Source organism: Bombus flavifrons, chromosome 11 (genome assembly GCF_040668555.2).
Source record: "Bombus flavifrons isolate JBK064 chromosome 11, iyBomFlav1_principal, whole genome shotgun sequence".
NCBI lineage: Eukaryota > Metazoa > Arthropoda > Insecta > Hymenoptera > Apidae > Bombus > Bombus flavifrons.
In genome coordinates this window covers 10,123,893-10,142,521 of record NC_138452.1, presented here as the reverse complement: position 1 = coordinate 10,142,521, position 18,629 = coordinate 10,123,893, and the positions used below count along the sequence as shown (strand labels likewise).

General features: G+C 41.7%; 1 protein-coding gene and 1 non-coding gene across 9 annotated transcripts in view; one reads left to right on the top strand and one right to left on the bottom strand.

Annotated features, from left to right (window-relative positions):
- The window catches only part of dgo (ankyrin repeat domain containing protein 6 diego), a 138,146-nt gene that overhangs the window by 60,192 nt on the left and 59,325 nt on the right, over positions 1-18,629 (bottom strand). The gene's annotated exons all lie outside the window — the stretch shown is intronic.
- Positions 4,629-4,701, top strand: TRNAR-UCG (transfer RNA arginine (anticodon UCG)). The gene has a single exon. It is a non-coding gene; the product is annotated as a tRNA-Arg (tRNA).

The following is an 18,629-nucleotide window of genomic DNA, read 5'->3' as shown; positions in this document are numbered from 1 at the left end:
CGGTCTTGGAAGATTATAGGCGCAAGGGAAGATGCAAGAACGGCAACGGAAATTTTTTTTGGACCGTTCCATGAATTTTGCGCACGCACTGCGCGGAGGCCCAATACGAGGCACGTTGGTATGCGCTGTAACACGCCCTTTAGTCGGCCAAACCGGCCCATGATCCCGTAATCCATGTTTGAAAGCCGCCGTTCTCCTGCGTGTTTATACTTTAATCGCTATTGACAAGCAGAACGAAACTTGCAGCGCTTCCACCGATAATTAACATTGCACGTTGTTCTATCCATGAATGATTAAAGGTTGTTCGATGTTCGAGGAAGCGTATAAATCCTGCAGGCCCGAAAAACGAGCAAACAACTGGTCGTAACGATGCCAAACCCAATGACAATATTTATTGCCTCAAGTTCCTGAGAATCGCAGAACAACGAAAAATAAAAATCAACGTATATAAGATGTGTCGATGGTTTTTGTCAAAAGGAAGTTTTACAAAATAGCATAATAAATTACTCAGCAGCTAAGTACATAAATTTCACGTGTATCGAGTAAACGTTTCATTTATCTACGATAATTACTAGGACGCGAGTAAACTACAAGAATCAGTAGTAAACAGAGGAAACGCGTGTAATACCAAAAAAAAAAAAGGGGGAGGGGTATACGCTTGGTCTATCATATATTTAAGTTCGAGTTCTCTCGGGATAGTATAGTATAAGTTGTAAATTTAAGGTATAAACTAAGAATCGTAAGAGTGCTGGGGAAGAGAGAAAGAGAGACAGAGAGTGTTAATTAAGAGTGTATGCCTTGGTGACGTCAAAGCTAAATGAGTAAAGGAGTAGGAGAAAGGTGCGAGGGTTGAGGGTCAGCATCTTTTGACCTGGGAAGACAGAAGTTGTGAGCCGAGTGTTAGAATAAGACGTACGAAGATATTGTAATCAGTTTTTGCATTGGGTATTGCTTGTTAAAATAAAATTAAACTTCGCTTCAAATAGAACGTCCTTTCTTGTCCTTACTCTAGACTATTTAGATACTACACGCGTGTTATAGAACTCGAAGAAATTGCACAACGGAATCTCTAAATGACCAGCGTTGCATACGAAAAAGTCCAAAGCTGTGCTGAACGAATTCGCAGCGGTACGTATACGGTTCAGCGGATCAAGAACTGGAAAACATACGTAGCGTAGGATTGCGCTAACGTACAAATAAAAATCGTTTAAAAAATCTTAAGCGAGGATGTAGTGCTTCCTGCTTCAACCTTTGAAACGTGACATTTTGCTGTTAAAACTGAGTACCATAGATTCGCATAGACAAGCTAACAGGTTGGAAGATGTACGTCAGAGGAGAGTACCTTCTGTACAAAGCGCAGATAAATCAGAAAAAGAGCGGATGCATGGCAGGGAGCCGCGGAAACACTTGTTCGGTCGAAACGACCGCGAACAGAGACAATGGTCCGGCTTTCACCGGGGCAATCGTGCCGGTGTATCGCTATGGTAGCCCTTCGTGGTCGCGTTATGGCCACCCGTCGTTAGTTAACGCCATAAATGGGAACGGGCAGCGGCTATGCGAAAGTTCATGATGTACGTTGTTACGTCAATTACGCGCTTTAGTCCGTAGAACGGGCTCCGGGCTTCCATCACGTAACATTGAAACGCGCCCGGACGTTTCGACGTCTTTTACGCCGCAAGAGGTACACCGAGGAATCTAAATTAACTCGGCCATTCAGCCCGCTTTACTCAGGCCCTCGTCTCCACAACGCTTAATATACTTTAGTCTACCGTCCATTGTCAGTTACGTCCGCGTTCATTTTTCTTCTATTTTTCCCCGTTTAGACGCTGGTTTGTGGTTTGGAATGCTTAAATGTTGGAAATTCGACTTAAACTTAGAAGCTCGCAGTATCGTAATCGAAACGTGAATTCTACAAGTGGAATACTTTTTAATATCTAACGAAACTTTTAAACTACAAACACGACAAATTAATATTAACGTAATATACCGTCGAAGAAAGTAAAAGGCAGAACGTTGAAGTAAGTTTCCGAAAATATTCATCGGTTGCGTATATGAAAATCTTCGACGATAATCCTTGGTAATTTTTTGGTAAGTGACGAAAGTGGTTGTTAGTTGCTGTATATCCGGGAACTTTTAGGTAACGGGTGTCTATGAAATAAATATGTTGCACGTTACGTGTACCACGTTCACAGAAATACGTTCTCCCACGCACGATCGACGAGTATCCGGAGGAGTGTTTAATGTATTCACCCCTCTTTTCTAGAAGAGTCAGCAGAGGCATGCTAATTGCCTTTTGGACAATAGTGGGATACCATGTTGGCATGCGATTCTCTGGGCACGTTCCACCTTACATCAAGAATAATTTCGTTCGATTTCAGCTGTCTGCCATTGCCACGTCTGCTCATCTTTTTATTATTGCCGTTTAATTTTCCACAGAAATATTTTTATCTCGTAAGATACACAAACGTAATTAACAATAAGCTTTTTTACTATTCAAAGTTCATTAAAGTTGTGCATTAAACGGTATCGCGTATTAAATGGCGAAGCGCGGGGTACATAAACGAATTATGAATCTTCTACGACAGAGACAGCGAAATATTCGAAATTTCACCATGACGCAATGTCGCGTTGCACAACGCGATCAATGAAACGGTATTACCATTTAACTGGAGCTCTGCATGGAACAAGGAGCAAGTAGGCCTTGCGCCGTGGAAAATTCAACGAATATTTAAAAAAGAATAATCGGCAAGTAAATAGAGAAGGAGCGCGCTTTCACTTTTCTCTCTTACTATCTAAAACTCTCACAGTGATACGTTTAAACAAGTCTTTATCTTCAGATACAATTTTCGTAAACTAGCACTATCAAAGTTTTATTCGTAAACGGTAGCAATAGCTATGGAACCTTAGCACCCGTCTCCACGATGGAACAGCATGAAGCATGAAACACGTTGCAATGGGCAACGAGGAGCCATACGAAGCGAAATTCGAAGGACACGCTGGCATTTGTTCGAATGAAACCGGCCTCGGCTTTTATCGTCCAAATAAAGCCAAGTTCCCAAGAGCCGCTACACCATTGCCAAGCTTCGCATGCGAAACAGAGAGAGAGACAGAGACAGAGGCAAACAGAGAGAGAGACAGAGACAGAGGCAAACAGAGAGAGAGAGACAGAGACAGAGGCAAACAGAGAGAGAGAGAGAGAGAGAGAGAGGAAGAGAGTCACAACGACAACGCTACATTTGTCTAACTAACAAGCTACACCGCGAGGCGGGAACTGTTAAATCATCCTCTGTATCAGCGTATTTACCGAAGGATAAAACGTCCGAGTCTTTTGAATTTATTGCACGGCCTTGATTTATCTCGCTTGCATCCATGAAGATGAAGAAAAAGAAGGAGGAGATGAAGAAGAGGATGAAGAAAAAGACGACGACGAGGAATAAAAAGGAAACGAAGAAGAAGAGGATCCTCTATGTTTCACGTGGATCGGCAACGAAAAGAAATCGCGACGAGCCGTGGGGCCTCCATGTTTATCGTCGATCAAAACCCTCGCTGTTATCCCTTTATGCAAAATTGTTTTTCCACGATTGTATTTCCGAAGGTACGGTCGCCCCGAGCACCGAACAGTCTCGAATACTCGGTTCGATAATTGCCGCGTGTCTACCGCCTCATCGTCGGTTTCATTAAGCCTGTTCGGCCTCGAACCGAGCGGAGCGTGATGGCGTTTGGGTAGAGAATTTATGGTGAAGCACGGAAAGCCCTATCTCGCACGTCCCAGTTCCCTCTTCGATGTGTTTGCGTGTCTGTATGTGTATGTATATGTATGTGTGTAATAACAAGAGGAACAATGGGGCCTCGCTGTAGATAAAATAGATTTCTGCTCTTCCTTCGATTTTTGATTTTTGCGATTTTTATTTCGAACGTTGAGAGTATTGTGCACAGCGTCGAACGAATGGGACGTTGGGACGCAGGGTGAGATTTAGTGGCGAATTTTACAGTAGATGCGTGTTTGGTATTTTTTCTGCTTCCGTTCTTTTTTTCTTGCAGATTGGGGATTCTTTTGAGCATTATATTGCTCAAAGAAGTACCGGTAGAAGTTCTAAGGTGGAGCATATTGTTATAATTGGAAGGATATTACTGAATTTTATTTGTAATAAAGTTTGCCACTTTGTTAATATTAGAACGATCAATTAAGCGAAAAATGATAAAAATCAAGTAAAATGTTGAACTACGCTTTTAGCAATCTTATCGAGATATTTTATCTCTATTAGAAATACATATTGAAAATACATATACTATGTTACCTAGAATTTAAGAAATATAGACGTTTAAAGAAATAAATTCAAGTATAAAATTGAATATATATATTTATATGTCTGTTAATCATACTTTTTGTTAGCACGTGAACATCGTATTCCACCAAAACAGGCAAAATGACTCAATTATACCGCTCAGTAAGCATATTATATAATTAGCATAAATTTCGTATTTTATTAATTCTATGGTAGTAATAGATCTCGAAAATCAATGTAAGATATGTAATATGTAAAATCGAAGTTTATTTATGGGTTTTTAATGAAATTCAAAGTCGGATAGGATGAAGGTTTTCATGAACGGGGTAACCACCCCTAGATGACCGTGTGGCCTAACGGATAAGGCGTCGGACTTCGGATCCGAAGATTGCAGGTTCGAATCCTGTCACGGTCGACGTCACTTTTTCTTTTTTTTTCCACAGAAAAATACTCTTATCATATCGCAGGAAACATTCGAATAAACTAAGATCGTCAAAATTTTATTTACGCGAAGTATTCTTCTTCTTACGCCTCTGTCTTTCATTATTTATTTTATTTAATGAATATTTCTAAACGCAATACGAATCGTAAATTTGTGTTAATTATCCATAAATTAGTATCTATTTATTCGTCAATTTTTCTTACGCTTTAATCGATACCAAATTGTTTCAAGAGACTCGTAGACTGTTTGCGATATTTTTCTGTGCGTGTTATTTCATTACAACGAATGAGGTTGATAGTTACCTTATCTAATGAAATAGACTTTATTTGGGTCTACTAATCTCAGTTACAACGAATTAGGTTGTAGGTGATAAGAGAAGCGTTTCCGTCCGGTCTTTCAGAAGTTTCATCGTGACTGATGTAATTAACATCATAAAATCATTGCAATCATAAAAAGAGCGTGAAATTATGGAAAAATTGCTAATCTCCATTTATTTTATCCCTGATCCGCATGATTATTACATTATGTACACGCTTCAGCTACGAATTAAAACATCCACCGATCTTCGTATTCTCCGATCTTCCGCTGAAAAGACAACAGTCATCGAAAAACTACAATCACCTTCGGTTTTTAAAATCCTTGCATTATACCGTTGGTTCCAGAGTTAATTCAAGTTCTATCTTATTCCCTGCCTCGATACGTTTTTACCGTTTAAAAGAATGTATCGTATTTTATGTAGCGACGAACGCAAAATATCATTTCGCGAAAAGTAGCAGTGGACCTATCGTTCGAATAGAGCCATCTATAAAAGTAAGCAAGCAATTGCGGAATTTTTCTAACGTTCGACAATAACGACTATGTACGATCGTCGAGAACGACAAAGCGAGGCAATTACCACGCGTAATTACGTTTGTTACACGTGGAAACGGGACTGGCGTTAGGTAGCGGGTCGTGCACGGCAAAGGTTGCAGCGAACACTCTATAACTCACTGTGCTTACATAGCCGGTATCGACCTACGATAGCGTCGTCGGTTAATTTGTTGCTTTCACGACTGGCCACGCTCGCCGGCTGGCGAGAAAATAAAATTATTCGCGTTAGGTAGGCGGTTCGATGCACGTGCATGACGAAGGAAGATATAGGGACAAAGGGTAGAAAGAGACGAAAGAGAACGGTGGTGTCGATGTTGTAGAAAAAGGTGCATGGACGAATAAACGAAACAGAACGGCAGGAAACTCGAAAGTGAACTAAATTCGTGTACCAGTTATCGTATTACCTGAAGGTTAATATGAAAACGTTTATCTGGCCGATGGTTTGAATGGCAGGTGGCTGATGTATATTTTCTCTCATTTTAAAGTATTTAACGTTTAATCGCCTGATCTATTCGCGGAGTTAAATCATTCAACGTCGAAGAATCACCGGCGTACAGATCGCCTCGTGTTGCCTCGTGTCCGTTGGGTTAGTAAGATCGTACTGGAAGGCCACGATTACGAATTGATTTACCGTGTAAAAGGCTTTTGCTTTTCCTAGCCGCTTTCGTGTCGTAGATTAGAATGATCGGTTGTCGCATCCATGACAGTCAATATATTAGCCCCCCCCCCCAACGATTAATAACTTCGCCGTTAACAACATTATTATACACTCGTATATTTCTATACCTTTAGAGAAGCTCTTTTATTACTCTTCCAAACAAACACATATTACGATTCTAAGGTGTTCGAATATTATTTACATGATTAGACGCTCGTTTCATAATCCTGTCAGTGATCGTTTTTTTCCAGAATCACGTATAAATCGAATTCATTATATACGTAATATCACGCGCAGACAACGAACGTCGACATTTTTTGATAATATTTTCTGACGTAGTGTATTGATTTATGTATATTGCGACGTATTTGAGGCGTTTCGAGGACACAAAATCGACTTTAATTGCAAAGGTAGACTTTGTTCGACTTAGGTCCACTAACACCGTTCGCGGTTCCGGGGTTGGCACAGATAGAGGAGGGGCTTTTAGTGGCGTACCACCTGCCGAGTTCCACATGACCCTGTGACACGGGTCACTGGGTATGCGTAATTGCATTTTCCCCCTCGCGAAAAAGAAGCTCCACTAACACCAAACCACCTCGTCTCATCTCCGCGCGATACTTGCGCCTTCGGTAATGTCGTATGAAAATACGTATTATGCATTAAAAATAAAGTACATCTATACCAAGTAACACGTAGAAGACATATCAGGTTTGTGAACATGAAACCGGAATTTGCATATAGATGGCCCTAGCTGATAATGTAGTTATCACTAAACTGCGTCATTGATGCCAAAAGTCTTTGTTGACATCTCACAAACATTTTCGACTCGGAACAATACAAGTTTCATACAACAGCATAGTTTGTAATAGTGTTGAACATGTCAAATTTTGTGCCTGCAAACTACGATTTGCGGACAGCATTGATTTTCTGTTACCATTTGAAGAAAACTGCTGCAGAATCGCATCGAATGCTTGTCGAAGCTTACGGTGAGCATGCTCTTGGTAAATCACGGTGCCTCGAGTGGTTTAAAAAATTCAGAAGTGGCAATTTTGACGCGAGGAACGAAGAACGTGGAAGACCACCGAAAAGAAGGGTGTGATCTATTATGAGTTGTTAAAACCTGGCGAAACCGTTAATACCGAGCGCTACCGACAACAAATGATCGATTTGAAGCAAGCTTTGCGTGAAAAACGACCAGAATATCAAAAAAGGCAACACAAAGTAATTTTGCTTTATGATAATGCACCATCACATACAGCAAAACCGGTCAAGGAAACGATCGAAGCGTTCAGTTGGGAAATACTTCCGCACGCGGCTTACTCACCAGACTTGGCTCCGTCCGATTACTATTTATTTGCATCGATGGGACACGCATTTTCTGACCAGCACTTCGCTTCTTACGAAAATGTACGAAAATGGCACGATGACTTGGTTGCCTCAAAAGAGCGACAGTTATTTTGGCGTGGCATCCACCAATTGCCAGACAGGTGGGAAAAATGTATAGCTAGCGATGGGCAATACTTCGAATAAAATATTTTTAATCATTTTCATACAATAAACGTGTATTTTCTATACAAAAATTCCGGTTTCATATTTACATAGCTGGTATATAATACGTAGAATGACACGTACATATACACAAGCGAATAGCTTCACGTCGTAATTATCGCGCGACCAGATGACTCGGAGACGTAATCAAGACGCTTCGTCCATCATCAAGCATTTCCTCGTTGGTAGATGAGAGACGAAACGAGTCGCGGCGAGTCTCGCGAGTTTTTTCCGCCAACTCATCGTCTGCGAGCATCTCTTTGGCTCACTCCCACCCAGTGGTCCCATTTCCTCTTCAGATCACGTTCGAGCTTCTTCACCCGGTGAATATGGACTTCCTCGTTCGCGGCTGCACGCCTTCCAGCAATTTTTTGATTTTCCGTAAATCGCCGCTGCCACTTTCTATCGCGAATCCAACGGTTCTACGATCTTTTCCAGTATTTCTTATCTTTCCCTTCTTCCCTTTCTTATCTTCGCCCGTTACGATATTCAGGTACATCGGACAGGGCAGTTTTATGAGAAACTAAGATCGATCAAGTTGTTCGATGGAAGGTTGAATATTAACGAGCTGCATGGGCTGAGACGGATGACGTAGAGAAACAAGATAAAATTGGAAACTGTATACGGCTATAAATCTTAAACATCGTAATTTCGATCGTGCATCACACGAGAATCACACGAGATGCACGCGATAATTTATGGATCGTGGATCTTTCAATTTTATTATTAATTCGTAACTGAGAAAAGGCGCGTTACATTAAAGGAAGTTCGTTCGTGGTTTAACGTACGCATATAGCGCATAATCGTTTTCAGAGATAGTCGAACGCGCGATCCTATCTTGAAAGTTCGCCAGGTTTCTTAGCGGTTTTTACGGTGTTCTTCGATAACTGTAACGCGACCGTACGACGCCTGAAGAAACATACGCAGGCACGTCGGGCTCTTAATAAATACGTTTCATCAGGAATGGTAAGAAGTGACAGGCATCGATAAAGAATCCCACAGGTTCTCACCGCCGTGCCGCCTCTGCGAAATATCTAGAAGCGAAGTTGATCCCCGTCGTCATCGTTAAAGACGCAGAGATCTCGTCAATATCTTGGACAATGGGTCAACTCCTTCGATCAAAGTATCGCGGAAACTCCACGAATCTCGTAATAAAATTCCAAAACTGTGAAACTATAACTGTGATATAGAGACGCGTATCACGTGTATTTCATTTCACTTAGAAAGTATCGGAAAGAAGTGAATTTATTGCAAACCCAATTATATTCGAATCGCGATAAAATTAATTCAAGAATCCTTTAAATGTTTCTTGCGTTGCCAGCGACGAATAAGAATTCCGCGCGACTGGCTTTTCCACCACGCGTTTTCTCTTCTTTGCTTAATTCCCGATAATGGCAATTATTGCACACACGGAACCGTAGAGAAGCGTATTCGTTAACGGGTTCGCGGGTATCGGGGTTGTCGAAACAGGTTTAACGTCAACTCGTTCGTAAGATTTAATGAATGGATCGACTGTTTTTTCACGCGGTTTCGTACAACAAGCTTGTAAGTGAAAGTGGGATAAAAGAAGCTAGTACAAGTTTCGAGAGATTTATGATAAAACCTCGTTAGCTTAACGAGCAAATCATCAATTTACGCTTGAAACTTGCGTGTCGCGTCTAAAACCAAGGTCGACACTTCCGCCGCTATGTCATTGCTGTTTCACGGAGTCGTCGGCCGAGTTTCCCATTTCATTCCGTATAACTGTATCAAGCTAGCGTTAGAGAACGTTCGTACCATTTTTCTAGGTAAATACGTACGAACGTAGCGCGTCGTTTCTATGCTGATCCGCTTCGCGGAAGAAATCGCGCTTCTGCCACTTTTCAACCGAGCTTTTCGATCGCGCGTTTATCGTAGGTCGAAGGTAAAATCAACGAGCCTGACGTATCCAAAACTAACGTCACCTGTTCGGCTGCTATTTCGCTGCTGTTCCTCGGAGTCATTGGCCGAGTTTCCCATCCGAGTAACTGTACAGTCAAGGAACGAACAAGGACGTGTATCGTCGGAACGAGGAACGCGCGAGAAGTGATGGAGCGCATCTACCGGATCATTTGCTCTAATGCAGCCGGGACGAGCAAATCCTCTCATTATCCCGATGAGGAACATTTAGTTGAACACTAGAGAACACCCATCCAGCCTGTCCTTCTTACAAATTACAATCATCTCGACAAATTACGCCCAGTTTCTGTCGTTTCTTTCGCCGATGTCTCTTTATTCGCGTGGCGAACGATTTTGTATGCGAAATGAGACATTTCGCGTCGTGAAAATATTCGCCTGCGGAAAATTCGTCGACCAACGAACACGAAATCTACGGAAACTACGAGTCTCGTCGATTTCCTTAGGCTCTTTTCGAATTACCGCGCTTTTTGTCGACTTAATGGAAGATTAATGGAGGCGATGAATAATAACGCGATAGAAATAATAATAACAACGAGGAAACGAGACGCCTGCAGGCACTGTTCACTCGGATGGGTTCCTAATCCTTTTTTCCACGAAGTATAATAATTGGTTGCGTTTCGCAATGCGAGATAATGGAACAGGTTAGATTATATTTGGACGGATAAGTAAATGACGTGATATTTTGTAGTCGCCTTGGAAGAAAGATTTCATATTGTTTGTCGGTTAGGTAAATCGACGACGAAGATGTATTGGGTTGGCAACTAAGTGATTGCGGTTTTTGTCATTACCACCTAATGGCAAAACCCGCGATCACTCAGTTGCCAACCCAATAGAATTTCCTTGTTCGAAAGAAAAGAACGTTCGATATTTCCAATGGACGTTAAGCGCTATGCGATTCGGTTCAACGAAACTCGATTCTCGGCTGTATCTTTCCTCGCAGGAACGTACGGTGTCCGAAGTAGGAAATAATAAATAGCAGGTATAGCCAGATGAAAAAGAGACGGAAAAAGTAGTATGAATTACGTAAAACGAGTACGAGCCTAGTAAGAAACGACGAGCATAAAACGTGAGATATCTGTGCCGATGATATCAGCGGTAACTAGATGATGTACTTTTTTCTAGAGAAGAGTGAATTTTCATAACCCGCGGTGTTAAATACCCGTATGCAGTAATACTCTGTCGGCGAAAGATTAATAGCTGCTAATAAAATGCGTACCTGCAGCCTCCACTATCTCCGCTTCCTGCATTTCACCTGGTTGTCCCGTTTCAGTTTACGACCGAAAGGATCTACGAATTTGATCGTCGTCGATCACTCCACGACAATTTTGCACTGCGGTGCTACGATGGCCATTTAGTGGGACCCCTCTGTTCGATTAACGTGCCATTAGAGCACAGTCGTTAGTACAAAGTAAGAAAGGCACGACTAAAACGTCCTACGCTCTAATTTACATCGATCTTCATCAGCGGAACACGCGGCAAACCATCGAGGTACGAACGTTTTTGGAAAACGCGATTATCGTGCTGCCGTGATGATGATCGAATCGTTTCATGGCAATTTCGATAAATTACCGGCGTACGTTTATAACGGAACGCGCGTTTCCTTTAATTTAAATTCCTCGAGAAGAAACGTAAGTTTCTCAAAGGGGCGAAGTAGATTCGTGAAATATTATTCCGAACGAGCTGCTTTTTCTTTTCAATTCATCCTGGTTCTTGGGAAATACTTTTTCCTAGCTAACAATGGCGACGTTTTCCCATTGATCGTTCGAAAACAACGAGACCGATTCCTCTTTGTAATTTCATTGAAATTAAAAATTAAACGAAGGTTAAGAGGCGATTAAACTATCTGTCCGATATTTTGCAATAAAAAGATATAAATATAATAAAATATAACAAAATAACTTAACGTTTCAAGAATTCGCCAATTCCTCGCACGTTATTGACGTTTCCGTGAATACTTGTGAAATTAGAAGAATCGATGTGAAAAAGCAGGTATTGGAAACGCCGATGGACAACGTACGTGTTTCTAAAATTTCCATTAATTCCGCGGCGGCGAGAAATAGGTAAAATGGCGGTAGCTCGGAAAAGATGAAATTAAATTTCGCGCCGTTACACGTCATCCGCTACTTGGCCTAATGAGTTCCTGATGCAGCCGACATAAATCACTGTCCCCCTGGCGATTAATACCTCGGCTCTCTGCTCACCTTGCACGTGTGCACGTGTAAATAATAAGAAATTCGCAGGAAAGAGAAAAAGAAGCAGAAACGTCCAAGCGACTCGACCTTTTTCCCTTTTCTTTTTTTCAAATTCTCTTTCGCGTTTATATACGTGACATGCAACGTAATCTCGCAACGATTACCGTTTCGCATCAATTAACGTACACGATTCCTCATTACGATCATCTTGATACATCTAATCAGAGCTTCAATCCATTACCGTGACGATCTAAAAGATCCTAACACTCTTGTAATTACTATTCTATTAGATGGCGGTTTCCGCGATCGTCTGCAATAGTAATTCATAATTCTTCGCGTGGATCAATTATACCTGGACGTCTGACGCATCCTTCTCATTCGTTTATGCAAAAGTAGCTTATGCATATTTCTCGTCGCTCGTGTTGGCCGATTAAAGTTATTTGTTGCAACTGGTAGTTAAGAGATTAAGAAAATCATCCTACTCTAATAGCTTATTATTGTCTAACTAATAGCGAGTATTTATTAGTAGTATTATTATTATTACGTTTTACGTATTGCATTCCATGTTTGTACGTCATGTTCTCTTCTTTCTAGGTGGATATCAACGTCGTATCAGACGACCGATTTCTAATCGGAAAAATTCTTCAGATATCGTTTAACCGCTTGTTTCCCATTGCACGGAGAACGTGTCGAGTAACATTGCAGATTCTAGCGCCTAAAAGCATCCGCTTTTGAAAAGCAGAGGACTTAGGTTGAAAAGCGAACGTTGAAAATCGGCTCGGTGTTTTCAAAGTAATCTTTAATCCTGACCTCGTATACGTAGCTCGCATAGATCTTTCAGCCGAAAGAAAGAGCAATTCGCCCGAGGATTACCTTCCTGGAAAGATACCGGTACAAAATGTACCAAGTCGTGACTTCAGAGATGTTGTCTGAGAGATCCTGCAAGGGATCGGCACGAGTTCTTCTCGGAACTCATGATTTCGTTTCCGTGGGTCAACAGGTCGCGCTTATAATTGCTTATTAAAACCACCCAGCGTCCGGTTAACGAGGTCGATACCTAGAAATACTTTGTATTCCAGCTAACGTAGATTTACATCTGAACACGGGATCTTTTGGATAGATGGAAGAATAACACTATGGAAGATCGAAAAATATTGCCGACCATAAGTACAATAAGTAGGTCAACCCTCGTGAGCGGCAGGATAAAATAGAAAATTTATTTAATTTAATAGAAAAAAAGAAAACAGAGAGAAAAGAATGAGAATGCTACGAATCTACGTGGAACAGCGTACGAGTCGTGCGATTAAAAACACAAAATGATAAACATCCAAGTTATACAAATTGATATGGGAGTAAGCAGCTACTTCCGAAATGCATAATCATTCACGAAGGATCGTTAATTGGACCCGTCGCGACGATCAGAAAAATCGACTGTCCGCAGGAACCGGTGTTGATCGCAATTAAATTGAAAATTATTGATTTCACGAGCCACGGGGCGACCGTAAAACCTGGATTACAAGAAGATGCAAATATATTACGCGTATAAGCGAAACGGAGAGCTGCGGAGAAACTCTTACGATATTTACACCGCTATAAGAAAAGTAACGCGAACGCTTGGGTCAAGGGTATTTATAAATTACAGAGAGATGAATAATTTTACGAGCTCGGCCCATCTAGCGTCCGACGCTTATTTACGTGCAAATTAACGGTCGTCCAGGGTGCATGCCGATGGCGCCACGGGAAAATAAAAAAAAAGGCAGAAGGAAGCAGGGATTTATCGCGCGACACGCGTATTTTTCACCGACCAATTTATGCTCGCAGGCTCTTCGTGTCGAAGAGTGCACGCGCGGCCTCGCGTGACGCCCGTGTGTTTCTGAAAACACGAGAATCCAGAGAAAGTGATGGACTTTTTTCCGTTTAGCCGCAAAATTAATACGTACTAAGCCTACAGTTTACGTTAAAAGGTTGTCCGATGTTTAACGACGAGTATCGAGCGGAACTACGAAAGTAGGCAGATCTAACGAGGATTAAGAAGGCTGTCGAGCGATGTATGAAATAAAGAGGGGTTATTCCTCGAGTATAATTTCTCAGCAAGACTTTCGTGAAATTGAACGATTGCTTGGAGTTTTTGCACCTCGCTACGGTAAGGCTGTTAATATAATCTTGCGTATGCGCCACGTGACTTGGGAATTGCGTATCCTCGTATCTATGTCCCTGCAATTTTATTTCACTCCTTACCGATTTATTGTACTTTATTAGTGTATCATTATCCATGCTGCGGCCAAACTACCTTTTTTTACAGCAATCAAGTCCTACATTCTAAATCGTAGTAAAAAGCCCTCTTATAAGCAAATAAAATTCCAGTAATAGTAGGAAACGTGGTAAGAACGTAGATTATGAAAGAGTAATTCGATGCAAGTTCGATAACAAAACGAATGGATCAATTTCTGTAATCGTGAGAACTGAGATTGCGACGATCTCAAGAAGAATTCGAGAAAACGTTAAGCGTCGAAGATTCTGAATGAAAGGACGTTGCGAAAGTCACTGGTTCGCGGTTACAAGTCGGTTTTTGTAAGAAAACAATTACCAGGTATGTAAATATGAAACCGGAATTTTTGTATAGAAAATACACGTTTATTGTATGAAAATGATTAAAAATATTTTATTCGAAGTATTGTCCATCGCTAGCTATACATTTTTCCCACCTGTCTGGCAATTGGTGGATGCCGCGCCAAAAAAAACTGTCGCTCTTTTGAGGCAACCAAGTCATCGTGCCATTTTCGTACATTTTTGTAAGAAGCGAAGTGCTGGTCAGAAAGTGCGTGTCCCATCGATGCAAATAAATAGTAATCGGACGGAGCCAAGTCTGGTGAGTAAGCCGCGTGCGGAAGTATTTCCCAGCTGAACGCTTCGATCGTTTCCTTGGCCGGTTTTGCTGTATGTGATGGTGCATTATCATAAAGCAAAATTACTTTGTGTTGCCTTTTTTGATATTCTGGTCGTTTTTCACGCAAAGCTTGCTTCAAATCGATCATTTGTTGTCGGTAGCGCTCGGTATTAACGGTTTCGCCAGGTTTTAACAACTCATAATAGATCACACCCTTCTTTTCGGTGGTCTTCCACGTTCTTCGTTCCTCGCGTCAAAATTGCCACTTCTGAATTTTTTAAACCACTCGAAGCACCGTGATTTACCAAGAGCATGCTCACCGTAAGCTTCGACAAGCATTCGATGCGATTCTGCAGCAGTTTTCTTCAAATGGTAACAGAAAATCAATGCTGTCCGCAAATCGTAGTTTGCAGGCACAAAATTTGACACGTTCAACGCTATTACAAACTATGCTGTTGTATGAAACTTGTATTGTTCCGAGTCGAAAATGTTTGTGAGATATCAACAAAGACTTTTGGCATCGATGACGCAGTTTAGTGATAACTACATTATCAGCTAGGGCCATCTATAGGCAAATTCCGGTTTCATACTTACAGACCTGGTACACGCGCCACAATTCAGCCAGGGGCGAATCACGATACTAGGATCAAGGTGCGATTAAGGACGGTTATTAGAAAAATAAAGCAACGATCGCGATATTTCAGCCGAGCGTCGGCATCTAGACGAACCTTAATTAAGCTATACCATTTCACAGCGCGAGATCGCCGCGTTCCAGCGTAAACGATGCAATTTCATTACGCTAATGCCTGTATTTCACCATTGGATAAGGTACTAAGATCGAACCAAGCGGTTTCCGTGTACGAAACTCATTTCGTTCGACACGGCCGAACGCGAGAATCCACGAAAAAACATCCGATCCATCGTCGTTTTCTCACCCCGACCAAGGTCTCGCTACAATCTTCTTATCTTCTACTCGTTGATGCGAGAACGTTTAATTATCCTCGTTCGAGTACTTAGTAAATTAATGTCGTTTATCTTATGGATACTTCTAATCGGCATAGCGCGCTCAAAACAGTCGTTAAATAGCCGATAACGAGCGGTTACGTTTTATTAAACGAACTTTGTTAGAACCGGTTGCTTATTAAAAGTCGCTTGCGTATTTCTCAACGAGGATTTATATCGCACATTTACACATAGCTATACATAATTATGCACACGAGCGTTCTACCATTTCGAATTTAAGTGGCAAATTGCACGAAAAGATCGACGTTAATCCATTAAAGACCAATGTCGCGTTAACGCCAGACACACCTCGTTTGTACCTTTCTTTTTTCAAAACAATGTACGTTATCTTATCGGAATGACGAATTCTGTGTCGCGTAACGTCGTGATTTCCTGAAAATGTCACTTTTTCCTACCGCGATTGCATCAAGCGACTCTAACGAACCAACGATATTGTAATCGCTGCCTGAGCCTACGATAATCGATTCCGATTAACAAGGACGACGTAGGTAGCACAGCCATTTGTTAACGAAGACGTTCATACCTATGCTGATTTATCATTAGAATAACTCGAGGTATTCTTAACGCCTCTGATGTGTCCGGAGAACGCACGTGGTCGAGCGCCGAGTATCCTCGACGCATACACGATGCAACCACGCGATTCTTCTACGAGCTTTACTCGCATTTGCTGCTACAATAGCAACTAATTGGTCGAGCTGGCCGCTTGAAACAGCGTGGCGAGTTAAGATGCCATTGTTCGCAGCCTCGCGAACGAATGCCGTGTCGAAACGATGATTCCGAATTTTTCTGAATCGCTTCGGGTCGAAGAACCGTCAAAGAATAAAAGGATTCTTTCGTACGATATCGATGTTCGAAATGGCGGTATTGATTGTTCGAACGAGAAATTTTTCGCGTCGTATCAACTGTTGCGACACACAACTAACTAACGACCAGTCAGGCCCAACTGATCGGTTGGTATCGCGAGCCTTGAACGTTATTAGCGCCCAAGGTGGAGGATTACAATAAATGTAAAGAGCGAGGTTTAGTTCACCTTATTTATTCCACTCAATACTCTGATTACAACTGTCTTTAAGTCACTGAGTTCCACTTAATACTCTGACTACAACTGTCTTTAAGTCACTGAGTTCCACTTAATACTCTTGACTACAACTGTCTTTAAGTCACTGAGTTCCACTTAATACTCTGACTACAACTGTCTTTAAGTTACTGAGTTATCCTGTTAAATATAATGTTACTGACTGAATACTGTTAAGTGTTGACTCTTAGAATACTGGTGCAAGAGTGAGTGTTGGGGATGTTGCTGTCGTAGAGGAAGGTTCGTGGTGGGTGTGTCTCAAGTCTGTTCCTAACTGATCATTGGGTAAAGACGTATGTTTGAGAATGGGCTGGCTGCCTTCGTGAAGGTTCGCGCGCGGGTGACCTTACATTTGGGGAAACCCGCGTGTCCCGTCTTCCTGAGATGTAGCATAAAAATAAAGAAATTTCGTATTTTATGGGTCTTTTCCGTGGGGTCCTAAAGTACCTTGACTGTACAATATGCCCACTGTTTATGATGGGTCCGCACTAGGGTAGCGTGTAGACCCTTGACGGTCGTCCTGCCCGAGGATTGCATCTGGTTCACATAAACCATCGCGGCAATTACCAGGCGGCCACTCCAAATCTCGAACATCAACTACAGTTTCCAGTGTCATCGATGGTACATTAAAAATACTTAAAAAAAAAACCTTCCTCGACACATCGAATCGTTTATCAGTCAGTGTTTCCTAAATTACGGTCAATTTACTCTCGAGATCGCGCGTTTGAAAACCTTCGAAATCCTGGAATCGATGCGGGTCGAACGACGACGAAGGCTTCGAGGTGAGCAGAGGGTTGCGCGGTATCAAGATAATAAGAAAGCCGCGTTCGTGACTATACGGAAATCGCATAGCCGCATAGTGTACGAGTACGTAGATCGAAATTGCATCGCGTCGATGAGAGAATAGTCTCTGTTCGTCCGCGAACCAAGCGGATTAGCGATTCTCGTTTAAGGCGGCGCTATCGCGAGCGAGGCGCGCGTTCGAAGTGCGTTCTATCCTTCGACGAAACGATTCTCCTTGGCTCGAAGAAACGCGCGACTTCCTGGTTAATTAGTTTCACGTACAATGGAACGCAACTTATCTATTTATTTGCACGAAGATTCAGTTAATTTTCAGATAATCAGGCTTCGAGTCGATGCTCGTGTTATTAAACAGATTTGGGGTTTCATATTTAATTGATTCACACAGATTAATTTTGTATGCTCCGTATTTCACCACCTTGTACAGCCATTTACAATACGATGCATACTCGAATAAAAAACACATGGCGAACGGGAAAACAGAAGAAAATCATAAGTAGTCGTGCCAAATCTGCGTGTAGGAACTCTAGTGATCGTACCAACCTGACATTTATCTCAACAGCATTTATCTAAATCAACTCCGATCTGTGAAAAACGTTCTTCCGTACCTTACGAATTTATTTACAGGAACGAACGTTCGTGTGGAAGATTTACTAAGCATCGTGGAGCTTGGAAAATAATTAATCTTGCTATCATATTTGAAACTAGTCTATTAATTTTACTAATAATAGTCATGCTATTGAAAACCTAGTAGGTTTTCAAGTATTGGGTTAGGCTGCTTTAACGAACAGACCACTCTATGGCGTAATCGGTCTGGAAATAATTATTATTTACGACGGTCGAATAGAAAATTTACCAGAGTTTCCTAGACGAAGGAACCGCCTCCAAAACGATTTTTCCCGCTCCTAA